This window comes from Canis aureus, chromosome 8 (assembly GCF_053574225.1).
Source record: "Canis aureus isolate CA01 chromosome 8, VMU_Caureus_v.1.0, whole genome shotgun sequence".
NCBI classification, from domain to species: domain Eukaryota; kingdom Metazoa; phylum Chordata; class Mammalia; order Carnivora; family Canidae; genus Canis; species Canis aureus.
Window position 1 is genome coordinate 43,851,829 of NC_135618.1, and position 17,085 is coordinate 43,868,913.

A 17,085-nucleotide genomic window follows, 5' to 3' on the forward strand; every position below is an offset into this window, starting at 1 on the left:
TTTTATGAAAAGGTCATCCAGTGGGTTTCTTTGTGTGAATCTGACTTGAGTTTGTAATCCATCTTGGTCTATGGCCATACCACCCTGAACGCGCCCGATCTCGTCTGTAATCCATCTTGAATCTGTGGGTTGATGTCTTTCATCAGTTTTAGACAATTACCAGTTCTTGTTTCTTCACATATTGCATCTGTCCCCTTCTGTCTGTCATACAATTCTGATATCCCAGATACATGTGTGTGAGATCAAAATACTGTGTTCCGTATATCACTTTTATTTTTTACTCATCCTTCTTCTTGAACTTCTTTCTGAATGCTTTCTAATGATTTATCTTCCAATTCATTAGTATTTTCTGTCTAATGACTGTTTTCTAAGTTACACATTACTCCAATGTTAATTACATTTTTTCTTAGTTTCTCTGTATTTGTTATCTGTCTACATTTTCTATCTTGTCCTTCATTTCTTGAATAACTATTGTTGATTTTCAGTCCATGTTTGATGTACTATGCAAAACATGGATCACTCCTCATTCCTTTTCTATTGTTTAGTTTTTCTGTTGGTCTCTTGGTAAACCCAGTAACTTTTGTATGAATGCCATACAATATATATTTTAAACATTGTAGAGGCTCTAGATGCTGTCTTCCTCCTAGAAGTATTTATTTAGTTTCTAGCAAGGAGTTCTAGTAGGGACAGATCATCAAAACACAGTCAGTAACCAAGATGTTTCAAAGTACATTTGAGCCATAAAAGACATTTCTATTTTATTTCCTCTCTGCTCTTGGGGTATAATCCTTCCACTGCCCAGTGAAATGCCTGCCATGTTTACTAGAGCTTCTCCACTCTGATGAATCCTGAACCCTAGTCCTTAACTTTTCTGAACTTTTGGTTAGCTTCTCAGCCTCCCCCCCATGACTTTCTGCCTGGTGTTTCTGCCTCTCATCCTGTCACCCACCCCTTACAAGTCAACACATAATTCAAGGGGAAAACTTAGCTTAGACTATCAGGCTCCATTGCTATACTTATTTTCTTTCTGGGATCTTTTCCACTAGTGTCCTGGTTGTCTGGATAATTCTGAACTTTATATTTTCTGTTTAGCTTCCACAATGCCAAGAAACTAGCAAAAGTTCTGGTCAACTTCTCTGACCCTTAGCAAATACTTTCTGCTCAGATTCTCAAACTTCTTGGACTGACCTCAGTAAGTTTCACTTAACTGTAGGACCTTGTCCCCATAAAGGCATGACTTCTCTGATAACTACCAAATGCCTTTTATTATAATATAGTATTTTTAGTTTTTGCTGGTGGGAGTGTTGATCTAATAGAATGTTGTTTTTCAGAACTACAAATGGATATTTGGGTCTACATTTCAAGCTGTGGAATTTGTGAGGATCTTAAATTTCTTGTCTGTGTCTCCAAATTGAGTCCCACAACTCAGAAGGTAATGTGCTGAGGTTTCACTAGGGAACCCCTCAGATGAAGCCCCATTTTGTTGCAGTGATGGAAACGGAGGGCTTTCAAGATTGCCGTCTGGCTCTCTGGCAGCTCTGCACCACACACTCTCCTCTTCAGAGAGAACGCCTTGTTCCATATGCTCCCTGAGACGGGAAGCTCTGTCCAGGGCCTCTTTCCAAACACAAGCACGATTTCCCACGTGGATAATTTGGGAGTTTTGTCTCTTCAGGCTTTACTCTGAGTCATCCAAGGTCAGCTCCCCTAGCGGTTCTTAGGTTCATGCCTTTGGAAGGCATGGCACTAGCTTCCAAGAGTCAAGAGTGGATTCCTCTTTCTAGGCCTGTTTCCTGTCTTTCGGATACACACACTACTCCAGTTCCTTCTACCTCTCAGTTTATGTGTCTGAAACCTTTCATTCCTTCATTTCTAAAGGCAATGTGGCTGAGTTCTGTTGCCTAAATTCAGGCTTCCACCTCCAACATACCATCTCTCACCTTGGGTAACTGCAAACTGCTATTTCTCTGGCTTAATCTCTCCCACCCCTCACCCACCCACCCTCCACTCAAACCAGCTTCTCTGTAATATTTCCAAAATGCACCCTTGGGCAGGCTGGCAGCCCTGGAAAGGATGGCAACATGATATGCAAGTGTTCTTGTACTTCATTCACAGAAGGAAAGACACCCTACAGTCCCTCCCAAGAACAATCTGTAAATATCTACCTCTAAAAAAACTGTACATACTCTTTACTCTGAAGGTCCAGGTCTGCTAATTTACCTTTGGGGATCCTAGTTCAGTACATCCATTGCAACATTGTTCACCATAAAGATTGGAAAAAACCTAAATGATCATTGGCTGATGCTTTTTAAATAAATTATGCTGACTCCAGCAGGAGTGCCTTATGACTTAAAAAAAAAAAAAGCATAAGGTAAATGCTTAAGTTCTTTTATGGATCAATTTGCCGAGATATCTTTTTAAGTGAAAAAATACAAAGGCAAGCTATAGAGCAGCATAAAGAGGATAATCCTTTGTATGTTAAAAAAAAAAAAAAAAGAAGTGACAGGAAAATACATTATGCACTTCTTCACTTATGTTTATCATCTTCCTTTCCATACAATGTGACCTCCATGAGTACAAAGGCTTTTTGTCTTTTTCTCTATTTTGCTCCTGATATCTAGACATAATAAATGCTCAGTAAATATTTGTTTCTTAGTGGATCAGAGAAAGGGCCTGTGTGACGGGTTCCAGTGGGGTACAGGGGAGAGAAAGACTTGCTTTTGTTCACCGTTGGCCCTACAAATCCCAGCATGGAGAAGCTTCGTCCCCCATCTCCTCACCCCGAGCTCTAACCACCGGCCACCCTAACCTACTCATGGCATCCTGACACACAGGGGGTGTCCATGGGGAACACAGTGAGTAGGTGCCTTGGCACATCTCCTTGGGCAGCCTCCTCAACTATTCCACTAAACTCTTGCTTTTCTAGTTTCACTTACTGACTCCATCCCCTCAGTTGCAAAAATATTTGTTCCTTCCTCTGGATTTCTGGGCTTAAGAAATATCTTTAGCTCTTCTCAAGATATCTAGAGCTTAACTGTGACCCTCCCTCCCCAGAAGCTGCAATGTTCTACCCAACAGAGACCAGCTTTCACTTATCTTCACATAAGAGAGCACCTAAAAGGGTGTTCAGCAAACAGTAGGTGTCAATCGGTGTTGAAGAATGCATGAAGAATGCATGAGTTTTGTTAAAGCTCTGGCATGGAAACAGCCCAATGTCCATCAACTGAGGAATGGATAAATAAAATGTGGTATATCCATACAGTGGATTTTTTTTTTTTTTGGCCATGAAAGGAAATTAAGTATCGATACACAGCACAATATGGATGAACCTTAAAATCATTATGCTAAGTGAACAAAGCCAGTCACAAAGGACCACAGATTATACGATTTCATTTGTCTGAAATGTCCAGAATAGGGAAATCCATAGATATAGAAAATAGATTGGTGGGTTTCTGGGGCTGGGGAGGATGGGGGGCTGGGGCAGGAGTGTGGGGGGGACTGCTAAGGAGTGTGGAATTCCCTTTCAAGAAATGAAAACTTTCCAAAAATCGATTGTAGTGATGCATGTACCAGTCCATAGATATACTAAGAGTCATTGAATCATACATTTCAAATAGGTGTTGCTTGGTGTATGAATTATATCTCAATAAAGCTGCTTAAAACTGGAAGAGAATGAGGGAGTGAAGAAGTGAATCATGAACAAAATTAATACAGGTTCATGAGGTATCTCGGTGGGTAAAAAGCCTCTCTCAGCTGACTCCCTAAAACTGCCAGGAGGATCCCTCCTAAATTAATGAGTTATATATACAACAAATATCATCAAGTCTGTATGTACCTTCACAGGCCAGCTACTAGGGATACAGAAGTGAATTAAGCAGAAATATTCTCTACCATCATGGAGCTAATTACTTAGGGGGATAGCCTGATATTTAACAAAGTATTACCCCAAAGGTTTTATTATTATTATTATTATTATTATTATTATTATTATTACTGCAATTGCATTAAAAGCTGCAAAGGGAAAACATCTCAAGCACCAGCAGAGCATTAGAGAATATTGCTGGTCCAGTCGGGACGAAGCCCTCGTGATCAGATAACTTTCAGGCCCCAAAGCCCACCTGTGCCTGGATATTTTCTGATAACATTGCCTGACCTTGCCTCCCTCACAAACACACTGAGCTTTGTAAAGGATCGGAGAGCCTGCTCTGGAAGTCGCCTGCCCTGTCACTGCTGGGATAGACGGCCCTACCTGAGGCGCTGAAGAACACCCAGGAACTTGGCCCTGACACTATTCTTTGATACAAACTCCACGTCTGCCTTCCAACATCCAGCTATGTGGATAGATAGCTTTAATTACACCGGTCCTGCAGGACCCGTCCAGGCCTTCACTGATGCATTTCATTTCCTTCTGCTAAGGGTCCTGATGCCGGGTGATATAACTCAACAGAAGATTTCCCCAGGAGGGATTTCGAAAAGTAGACCTCGAGCTTTGCTAACACAGCAGGTATTGACCGAGCTGGGCCCACTCTGCCTCCTTTCTTAGAGCTGTGACTTCACAGCTCCAGAAACACATGAAAATCTCATCAAGCCAGTTTGGGGCTGAAACTCTCATATTCCCCCATGGTCTGTGGGATGGATTCCAGTTCCTAGGGTTGCATACACAGCCCTCTGCATCTGGCTCCTCCCGCAGGACCCAGCCCCCAACCACATGCTACTCACCCTCCTCATCCTCACCACTGGTATGAATGCGTCCTTACCGGATACTACACACTGCACATAGCCCTATGTGTGAATTCGCCTCACCTCACCCTCTGACGACCCTCGAGGCTGGGAAAATGCTTACCTCCAATGCACAGATGAAAAAAACGGAGCCTGGTTGTTTTAGCCAATAAGCAGTAACACCCGGATTTCAACCCAGGTGGTGAGACTAGGATTCTCATCACTTCACTATTTCATGTAAGCAACACCAAATTGCTTGCAATTCCCCCAGTGTGCAATTTTCCCCTGCCTCTGGGCAGGATTAGATCTGCTTTTTTGCAGGGCTGGGACCTTATACAGTTTTAGAGGCCGCTCTTTAAGGAAGAAACAAAAAAAGAGAAATAATAAAAATTTAGGGATTCATGTGAACACTTATATCGCATAATAAAAAGATGACAAACTACAAATTTTAAAATGCTGAAAAATACCACATTTTCAAAAATTCAGCAAAATAACTCTTCTCTATAATTTTTTTCACATGAAAGTCCATAAACCATAATATAATTTCCTTACATTTTCTTGTGTTTGTCCTTATTAATCACTTCTTCATATGCCCCAAATTTTGTGATGTCATTTTCTACAAAGAGAATGGAAAAATAATTCAGCCTCTCCTCAGGGGCAGACATTGGAAAACCAAGGCCCGAGGCCACCTGCTATTTTTATAAATGAACTTTTCTTGGGGTACAGTCAAAACTGTTTGCCTATTGTCTACGGCTGCTTCCTTCCTACAAGGAGACAGAATTGAGTACTTGCGATAGAGAACATGTAACTACAAAGTCTGAAATGTCTGCTATCTGGCCCTTTTACATTAAAAAAAAAAATCACCAACTCTGTTCTCCAACAACAGTCTCTGAAGGGGAACATTTCAGAAAGGTGCTCTGAAACTTAGTTTCATTTACTTCCCCTTTCATATTTTGCTCACTCTAGGCCAGAAATGTCCTCTACTCTAGACCTCTCCTTAAGATTGAGCTCAGATGTGTCCTTCTGGGAAGGTATTCCCTGACCCTTTCCACCAGCCCACACCAAGAGCCACTCTTCTCTGTGCCACAGTTCCAATTACACACCCCTCCATTTATTGCAGGGGGAAAAAAATCATTGCTCTAAGCTTCCCTTCAACCCAAGGTTGGGAATATGATGGTGTAGGTTGGACTGGGGTTGAGTATCCCAAGACTAAGAGGGTCCACAGTGATTTGGGAAGACTAACAGCCATATTAACTATCAGCCTCATATCCTTCCTCCCTTTGTTACTGAGTAGCAAAAAGTGATTTTGTTCACAGTATTGGTCTGTCAAGTTCAGTCGCTACATTTTCAGCCTTATTTGTAGTTCTAGTCAATGAGATATAAGTGGAAGGTGTTATTTGGGGTGTTGAAAAAGGCTACTACTAAGAACTGCCTTGGTTTGGAGTTAATTCCATTCTTTGTCATCACCACCCTTCCTCCTTTTGGCTTTTATAAATATGGGTGCAACGGCTGGAACCCCAGCAGCCATCTTGGGCTGTGAAGAGAATTTGTGGTTGCAAATTAGTGCTAGGGTTAGTAAAATAGAAACATAGAAGGTACTCCATGTCCCTCCCAGCTGACCCTGTGGAGCCAAGAGAGTTCTGAACTATCTACCTTCAGACTATTCATGTTAATGAATAAATCCTTGCCTGTTCACGTCTTTGTAAATGAATCTCTCCTCCTAGTAGCCCAGAGCAACTCTTAAATGTACAGGGACAAAATTCTTAGATTATTTAATCAAAAAGGAGGATGAGAAATACTTTGGAACTATTGAACACAAAGAGCATTAGAATTATGTCATATGGAAAAAAAAAGAATTATGTCATATGGTTTTGAAAATTAATGATAATTGACATTGTCATCAGATGCCAAACAAATTACGCCATGAGAGAGAGGTTATCTTAGAGTATGTTTTCATCGAGATACTGTTTTGCTGGAAACAACTGAAAAATCTAACCTATGGGTGTTTAGTTAAAAAAAAAAAAAAAAGGATTCATTGATTCCTGTAACTGGGAAGAATGGAAATGGATCCAAGGCATCAGATGATTCATTACCTTTTATCTAAGTTTCTCACTCCTTGTTCCAATGATTTTTACCATATGACTGGGAAGCAGAGAAGCAAGCTTAGCCAAAAGCAGATAAGGCTGACAATTCTCTCATTTAGAGCCTAGTGGAATGATTACTTTTCTAGAATCCATGGAGAAAAACTTCACAGAAGATCTCTGATTGGCCAGTTAAAATCATACACCCTCTTCCTATGCTAATTAGTGTTGTCAGGGAGGAGCAGGGGCACTGGCCTGTCTGGGTCACGTGCCATCGCATGTCTTCAGGGAACAGCATGCCATGATTGGAAGCCCCTCCAAAATCCTGTAGGAGACACAAAGCTGTGGAACTAGTCAAAACCATAGTACTTTGTGTCTGGTGTAAGAGAATGGTCTAGTTTCATTCTTCTGCATGTGGCTGTCCAATTTTCCCAGCACCATTTATTGAAGATACTGTGTTTTCCAGTGGATAGTCTTTCCTGCTTTGTCGAATATTAGTTGACCACAGAGTTGAGGGTCCACTTCTGGATTCTCTATTCTGTTCCATTGATCCGTGTCTGTTTTTGTGCCAGTACTGCACTGTCTTGATGACTACAGCTTTGTAGTACAACCTGAAATCTGGCATTGTGATGCTCCCAGCTCTGGTTTTCTTTTTTAATATTCCCCTGACTATTCGGGGTCTTTTCTGATTCCACACAAATCTTAAGATGATTTGTTCCAACTCTCTGAAGAAAGTCCATGGTATTTTGATAGGGATTGCATTAAATGTGTATATTGCCCTGGGTAACATTGACATTTTCACAATATTAATTCTTCCAATCCATGAGCATGGAATATTTTTCCATCTCTTTGTGTCTTCCTCAATTTCTTTCAGCAGTGCTCTGTAGGTTTTAGGGTATAGGTCCTTTATTTCTTTGGTGAGGTTTATTCCTAGGTATCTTCTGCTTTTGGGTGCAATTGTAAATGGGATTGACTCCTTAATTTCTCTTTCTTCAGTCTCATTGTTAGTGTATAGAAATGCCACTGATTTCTGGGCATTGATTTTGTATCCTGCCACACGGCAGAATTGCTGTATGAGTTCTAGCATCTTGGGGTGGAGTCTTTTGGGTTTTCTATGTACAGTATCATGTCATCTGCAAAGAGGGAGAGTCTGACTTCTTCTTTGCCAATTTGAATGTCTTTTATTTCTTTTTGTTGTCTGATTGCTGAGGCTAGGACTTCCAGTACTATGTTGAATAGCAGTGGTGAGAGTGGACATCCCTGTCTTTTTCCTGATAAAGAAGATGTGGTCTATGTATACAACGGAATATTACTCAGCCATTGAAATGACAAATACCCACCATTTGCTTCAACGTGGAGGGACCTGGAGGGTATTATGCTGAGTGAAATAAGTCAATCGGAAAAGGACAAACATTATATGGTCTCATTCATTTCGGAAATATAAAAATTAGTGAAAAGGAATAAAGGGAAAGGAGAGAAAATGAGTGAAAATATTAGTGAGGGTGACAAAACATGAGAGACATCTAACTCTGGAAAAAGAACAAGGGGTAGTGGAAGGGGAAGTGGGCGGGGGGTCGGGGTGACTGGGTGATGGGCACTGAGGGGGGCACTTGGCGGGATGAGCACTGGGTGTTATGCTATATGTTGGCAAATTGAACTCCAATAAAAAAAATTTTTAAAACATAGTACTACTCAGAGGGTGTCTGTCTTTCCCCAGCCAACTGTTAACTCTTGGGGAACAGAGGCCAAGACTATTTTAGGTACAATCTCTTTGGTACATGGAAGACGTCCTACAGATGAATGCTCCGTGAATGGGGTGTTTACATTTTCAAAAACGAACACTTAGTTTTGGTATTTTGTAATAATAGAAATATTAGCCATTTGTGAACTGCCTCCTATGCCAGGACTTCTTCTTCTTCTTTTTTTTTTTTTTTTTCATTTAATCCTTAAGACAATTCCAGTTTGCTAGTAAGGAAAGTAGGGTTTAGAGTCATCTTCCCCTACCTACATGACCTCATCATATTCCATTCTCATCTGAATACAAGATCCATGCTTTTCCATGATAGAATACTAGCTCTGAAGGTGTTCCTTGTGGCACACCCTATCACACATCCATGATTGCTTTTGTTTGTTCTTCTCGAGTCATCTTAGTGATCATCAACACCAGGGAATTTCAAATCCAGTTACTTGTAAGAATCACCTTATGTGCTTATACTGATTCCTGGGCCTTATTCTTGGGGATCTCGATGGGATAATTGTGGAGTAGGACCCAGTAATCTGTATTCTTGTTATTAGTATGAAATATTGCAAGCAGGACACCTGGGTGGCTCAGTGGTTGAGCGTCTGCCTTTAGTTCAAGGCGGGATCCTGGAGTCCTGGGATCGAGTCCTGCATCAGGCTCTCCACAGAGAGCCTGCTTCTCCTTCTGCCTGTGTCTCTACCTCTCTCTGTGTGTCTCTCATGAATAAATAAATAAAATCTTTTTAAAAAGGAACATCTTAAAAATATATATATTGCAAACAAGCAAAACTTACAGAAAACAAAACAAGCATTCATGCATTTACTACCAAGCTTAAAAATAATCATGTCATGGGGCACCTGGGTGGCTCAGTCAGTTAAGCATCTGCCTTCTGCTCAAGTCACAGTCCCAGGGTCCTAGGATCAAACCTACGTCAGGCTTCCTGCTCAGCAGGAAGTCTGCTTCTCCCTTTTCCCTCTCCCTCTGCCCCCTTGCCAGGTCATGCTCACGAGCTCTCTCTCTCAAATGAATAAAATATTCAAAAAAATAATCATGCCATGGACATGTATAAAGTCCCTGCCATGCTGGTCTCTGCTAATATTGAACTTTTACCCTTCCCAGAGGCAAGTAGCCTTCATCCTGAATTTCATGTTTACCTTTCTCATCTATGTTTGCATACTGTTACTATGTACAGGGATGTCCACAGGTAATTTATGGTATCATTTTGCATCTGTACTGTGTACATTATTTAACTCTACATTCTCTTCCAAAGTTTTCTTTGATCTCTCAGTTGATACTTTGGGATGTAGCCATATTGATGAAGGTAGCACCAGTTCCTTTGTTTTCACCACTGTGTGATAGTCCAGAGTTTGAATTTACCACAACTTATTTAGCCACTTTGTCACCGATGGACATTAAGACATTGACAAACTTTCACCTTTATAGTGTTGCAGTGAACATTTCTGGGCATGTCCCCTGGTTTGCATGCTTGATAGTCTCTTTAGGTTCCATTCCAGATCAAAGGGAATGGGAAATCCGTATTTTTTTCAAAACTGCTCAGTTGATTCTACTGCGCAGGAAAATGACAGAACTACTGAGTCTGTGCCAGCCACAAAATGCCATACCTCAGTTCTTCTCAAATTCTAATATGCAAATCAATCTCCTAGGGATCTTGTTAAAATGCACATTCCAATTCAATAAATCTAGCATAGGGTGTGAGATTCCGAATTTCTAATGAGCTCCCAGGTGATGCTGATGCTGGAGCTCCACAGACCATTCTTTGACCATAAAGTTCTAGCAGAATAAAAATAAAAGTCCATTCTTTCAACGAAGTTGATTAGGTACTGACTATGGCTGAAGGGCAAAATATGTGGGGAGGAGTTGGAACACTAAACACATATTTCTTTTGATCTGAGATAGCCCCAGGTTTTTTTTTTAAGATTTTTAAATTTTTATATATAGAATGAACATGAGCAGGGGGCATGACATAAGGAGAGAGAGAATCTCAAGCAGACTCTCCACTGAGCACAGAGCCTGACATGGGGTTCGAGCTCATGACTCTGAGATCATGAACTGAGCTGAAATCAACAGTTAGATGCTCAACCAACTGAGCCACCCAGGAGCTCCAAGATAGTCCTAGCTTTTACCTAGTACTCTCTGTCTCCATTTGGTGACAAATATCATGGTTGTCCCTAAATGAGGCAGTTTCTGAATCCTGTGCCAAAAGAAGAGAAGCTTTAGGAACCAGTAGCTTTCTGAAAGTGAAACTCTCCACCCAGTGATGGAAGTTGGGGCGTCAGAACTAGATTCACCTTCAGCATCTTCTTCAGGGTAAAATGAGAAGTCCCAGATGTTATTCTCACCAAGGTACACCCATCAGCTCCAAATTGTGAGCAAGCAAGAAGAAAATATGAAACTTAGCTGTTTCACAAATTTTTCTCCTTTAGAATTCTAAGATGTTACCGAATTGATTTTTATACTGAATGATATCATCATGGGGGGATACAAACACTAAGCCCAAATAGAGGCAATGATTATAGAGCATGAATATCACTGAAGACATGATGGTTTGGATTTTGAGTATAATAATGGTTAAACAGTCTTGTAAAGACTATAGAAATTGGAGAGCTGTGTCCTCACTCTTGCAAGAGGATGCTTGATGCCTTGAGTAGAGGTGGAACAAGCACTTGACTTGGAGTCTGGTATTGGGCTCAGCTTCCATTAGCCATATGGCTTTGGGAAAGCCATTTGCTTTACTGCACTCTTGATTCATTTGTACCTACAATAGGAAACCTTTTTTTTTGTCTGGAAAAGACTTCAGAAAAACCATGTTACAGATGAAGATTTGTACAGGTAGAAATACACATGAATTTCTCAATGTCACACAGCCAGTGTGGGTTTATAGAGCTTTGCCCAAAAAGAAGATTGCACATATTCTGCTAAAAACACCTAGTTATAAAGATTGAATTGTCATAAATGCATCTCAGCTTTTACAGTTCCATTTGATCTTTATTAACTCAGAAAAATATAGAACATTATAATTAGATAATATAGGATTATCCATATGATAAGAATTAACCATTGCATTTGTTTCAGGCGGGCCAGATACAAATGCCAAATTCCTCTAAGTGCCATAGCTCCCAAGCCTCTTTATGCAATAATTATTGACTTCTTGTTTATAAGCAGGCCTGAAAGTAATGTCTCTTTTTAATTAGTTTCTTGATGACTTTCTTTTTCTTTTTTAATTAAACAATGCCACAGACAAACTTTTGAAACTAAAGACACTTTAATGGATATGATCTGTCTGCCTTTCTTTTTCTGACTGTATTCATTATAGGCAAATCAATGAAAATTGATAAACTCGTGATGGAAAAAAGGAATGTATTTGTATTCATTACAGGGGTTTGGAGATAATAATAAAATGGAATGTTGTTATAGTGAGATATAAACCCAACCTACGAAATTGTTCAATATGAGAATAGCTAGATACATTTCATTACCATGATAGGGAGCAGCTCAGAAGCGGAAGCCAATAATTTTAAAAGTCTTGAGCACAGGGTTATGCTGACTATACAGTTCAATACGTTAATTGACAATAAATCCTGCTTGCCTCTAAAAGGCACTTGACTAGTCATTTTCAAGATGGTCATGATTTTTTATGATGCGGAACTTTTAATTTACAGGGATGATAAAAATAGATTTACTTTCACCCACTTGTATTTGATTTAATTACCTAATCAACTATAAATCAACTACTAGTGAAAAAGTAATTTAACATAGATGATATTTGGCTGTCATAGTTTTGGGTTACTGCTAGGAGAGTTTGGTGAGTGGAGAGGAAAGAGACTATGGCAGGTGAGTCTTCTACACTTTTCTCTAAAGTCCAAAGGAAGTCTGTAGAGTGGAAATTAGGTAGGTTGGCTCCATCTTCAAAAACACTAGTGACATTTTACCTACTTGGTTCTTAACCAGATACATCTTGGAGGGGTGTGATGGTGCCTCATAGAGGGGAAATTGGGACTTGATTATTTTTTTAGCATTCTCCAGCTTTCATATGCTATCATATTGCCCCTAGTGACAAGTTAGATAGGAACCTGAGATGAAAGTGAAGATTGACCATGGAAAATAGAGGCTCAGCACAATAGAACCTGCAAAGGTAAATGTCTCATTGGTAGATGGTGACTATTTATGGTTAAAGTAGAAAGACATGGTTTCCTGGGATAATTAGAAGCTCTAAAGCCCGAGTGTCAGAAAACCTGCTAGAAAGTTTCTCTCCAGGCTTGATCAGACAACTCAGACACTCCCCTTTTCTATTTGCCTTTCCAGTAAATCAAAATCCGTGGCCCTTTAGTGACCATATGCCAATTACTTGCTCCTAAAGGTAAATCTCATCTTGTCACTAGGCTGCTCAAAAGTCTTCTGGGTTTCCCATCATACTCAAGATAAAGTGTAAACTTTCAAATTCTTAGTCAATACTCCCTCATAAGTTCCAAAAATTCTGAAGGTCTTTCAATTCCTGCAAAATTATGATTTATTGGCTTGCTGGATGGCTGGATGGATGGAAAAATGACTGTGTAGGTAGATGGATGGGTGGATGGACGGATGGTTGGATAAATGGATAGGTGGATGGATGGATGAGTAGACCAGTTAATGAATAATAGATCATCTAGTTAATAGATAGATAATAATATATAGATGTAGATAGATAATAGATATGATAAATAATATAAGAATAGATCAATTAATTGATAAAATTTCCTTGTTATTCCTAGGAATATTTAGACCTCATCCCTGAAATATCTCCTGTGGTTGTAACTCATTCTTCTCCTTTCTACATCTTAGAAATGCCAGTGTGACTGAATCACATTTATTTGCCAGCCACTGAGATGGTTATGCCTTTTGGTGAAGCTTAATCATTCTTATTGTCCTAACCTGTCATGTGGTTTAGCCTCTGGGGGGCCTTGAGGTCCTGGTGGTGGAAACTATTTTCCCTGATTCACGTTACACTTAATGATCTTTGTCAGATAATGAGACAAAAGATTCTTAGCATTTTTCTATGTCCACACTTCCATTTTCCTTGGAGTCAACCCTTAACACCTATCTCTTAACTAGAGATGAGCACAGTCCTTGGCTGAATATAATAAGACCAAGATGAGTGACAGGTTTTAAACTGAGTCAGTCAACAGATTTTCAACTTCTAACATGAGACTTTGCCCCCAGGTTTGGTGATGATCTCCAGTGTTAATTTCTCCCAAACTTCATATTGGTTTTGCAGTAACAAAAATGCTTTATACAAAAAAAGTTAATAATATTTGAAGCTATATAACGGATACAATGTGTTCATTATTCTATTACATTTGCATGGATGCATGGAATTTATTCTTTCATCTGGTTGAGCTCTATATATTAAAATGAGCAAATATGTGAAGCACATGATGCCTAAAATATATGTGTGTGTTTATATCTATTATTGAAAGGAAGATATAATAGCCCAATTATATTTCAATACAGAAATATTATCCACAATGCAATTATTTTCATTTCTATATGCCCTACCCTAGTCCAAGAGCATAGACCCATAGTTTTACAGAATGGCATTAATATTGCCCAGGTCATTTTGTGTTCTGCTTTGTTCATTTTATAGTTGATCAAAAACATTCTACATATTTCCACCCAGTTTTCATAATGATAATTTTTAATATCTGCAAAATATCCTATCACGGTGATGGAACATCAGTGAGTCCATCATCCCCCTATGGATGGACATTTTTATTGTTTGTGTCTTTTTGTTGTCATTGCAGATAATGCTGCAAAGACTAATAAAACATGTGCATATAGAAAGTCTGATTAAAATTTCTCATCAATTTTTCCCCTCTCCAAAGAGTATCTGATTATCTCAGAGCTCATTATGTCCCTAATTTCTATTTTCATTTTCTTTTTTCACAGTTTCCATACCTATTAGTCACCTCTCTTAATATTTTTGTAGTCCTCCCTTCTCCAGCTTTCTCTAAGGAGAAACAAATGTGGTCTGCACAATAATACGGACTTGGAGTCAGACCAACCTAAATTCACACGCTCCATCCACCACTTTAGTAGCTGCAAGAATTTAGAAAAATGATTATTTCCAGCCTCCAATGTTCTCATCCACAAAACAAGAACAGTACCAATATTATGAAGGTTTATCATAGAGCTAACTTTAAGATAACTTCTACTGTTACTCTTAATATTTTTGTTATCATTTTGTTCGGAGAGCTTCAAAGGTTAAACCCAGAGAGCATAGGATTAGGCCTGAAAATCATCATGGAGAATACTTCTTGGTTTGGTTCATTTGTCTGCTTGTTCTCTTTTTTCCTTTCTATTTAAATAACCAGAGAAAGCACTGTGCTGGCAAGGGACCAATCATAGGGTGTCTGTGCCTAGCTAGCCTAATCATCCTTCTTGAGGATTCTTACATGCTCTTACATGATATTCATTTTTTTAAAAAATCAAGTTTAAATAAATAAATAAATTTACCCTCAGTGAATTGGGATTCTACATTTTTCATAACCATGATGATTCACTGAGATGGTGTTGAAGTTTTTACTATTGTAAACGGCGTTGTGATCAATAAGTCTGAGTCTAAAACAATTTCTTAAAATCAGGGATATTTCCTTAGGAGGAATTCCTGCATTTGGATTAACTATGTCTGGCAATGTAAACATTTTAAATGTGATTCATTTTGAAAGTATTATGTTTTTTTTTTTAAGTTTTGTACTAATCCTTTATACCTGCTAACCCCTCTTATGTGCAATAAGATGATTCTAGAAGAAAAAAATAGAATAAAATGCTTCAAAGAAGTAAACTCAGTTCAAAACTACAAGGTGCATGTTCTGGGAAATGTCATACATGTTTCCTCTTATACTCTGTTGTATCAGACTGTGTTGCTATGTGAAATAACAAAATAAATACTGTTTTCATAGTAAAAAATAAATAAATAAAAATAAAAAACACAACCTGTAGCTTCTACTTAGCAACATACAAGACTTGTAAATTAACCTGGTGAGTGATATTAAAATGGAGGAAAAATTTTAAAAAAGGACATTTACTTTACTGGAAAATGCCACGGACTGGACTGAAATACAATAAATCTTGATTGGGTTCAGTATAATTTTGTCTTGTTTTGTGCATCTCACAAATGCCAGCCAAGGAGTTGATGGTTGCAAAAGATAGTCTGTGTTCAAACTTTCTGGTTCCTGAAAGCGTTGGTTGTGGCTACTGTCATTAAGAAACAGTGGTTTCCTTTCACTTTTAGTGGTGAAAATTTTTTAGACTAGCATGTCAAGTGCCTAAGCTTGGCACTCCCCCCAACTTTGTCTCTTTCTGTGTCTCTCTGCCTCTCTGTCTCTGTCTCCCACCCCCGCCCCACTACCCAGGCAGCATATCGCTCTCTGTACTGTCAACTGTTCACCTTTGCTAATGAGCAGTTAATGGGTTTTGCCATCACTGGAGGCGCCAGCACAAACAAGGCTGTTGGATCACAGGCTGGCCTGGTGTACTGTAATCGTGCATATGGGATCCTCAAATCCAGCCCCTGAGCCATGTCCTCATTTCCCCAATTCTTTCCTGGAGTATAGTGTGTTTAGAAATACGGCTCTGTTTTAAACCCTCCGATCCACCACTTATCTGGCTACATCCTCTCCTCTTGGAATTGATAACATGTTGACTCTGAGTCATAATGGTAACTTCCTCGTGAACATCTGATGTTGTGAAATTAACAAAGACGAGAACTCCCCAACAGTTGAAGCCAAGAAATGAATTATAAAAATGTACTTCAGTCACAATACCAGAGAGAATCCGGTTATGAATTAGTAACAGATGGGAAAATACTATTCACTTCCAGTTTTACATAAATGTCTATAATGCTTGTTCTGATCATAAGTTTTTATTTCTTTCAGAGCTTCGTTATGGTTCTAGCAAGATTCACCATTAAAAAATAATAATAGTAAAAAGAGTGGGTTGGGTAAATGCTATTTTTCTTGTTCTTCCTTCTCTTCTTACTAAGTAAAAAAATAATTCAGGTGAAAGAAAGATGTATTATTTCATCCCTTACTTTTTGTTTTGCAAAACAAATTATTATATGTTCCCCTAAACCACTTAGTCAATGGCAGGTTTTCGTTTTTGTTGTTGTTGTTTTTGGTTTTTGTTTTGTTTTTTTTTTTTAAGATTAGCATCTATGATATGAAAGGGAAGTGTTTCTTTAATGGAGCCTCTATCCCTCCTACCACACTACTATTGCTCTCGGACAAGCTTAGAAAGTAAAAATCTTTAGTATTTGCTGCAAACTTTTGATGTAAAAACTGTCTCCATAAATATGTGTCTTACTACTGGTATCAGATCCCTTCTCAGACATGTATTTTTCTCATAAGCAGCATTGGTTAACTCACAGATCAAGAAAGAAGATAAAGACCCTTTGGTCTGCAATTTGGTAAACGCCTGGTCTTTTGTCCAACCCTATTCGCTCTCCTTTAGCTTAAAAATCCACCTCACTGAGACTTTCTAGCTGTCCTC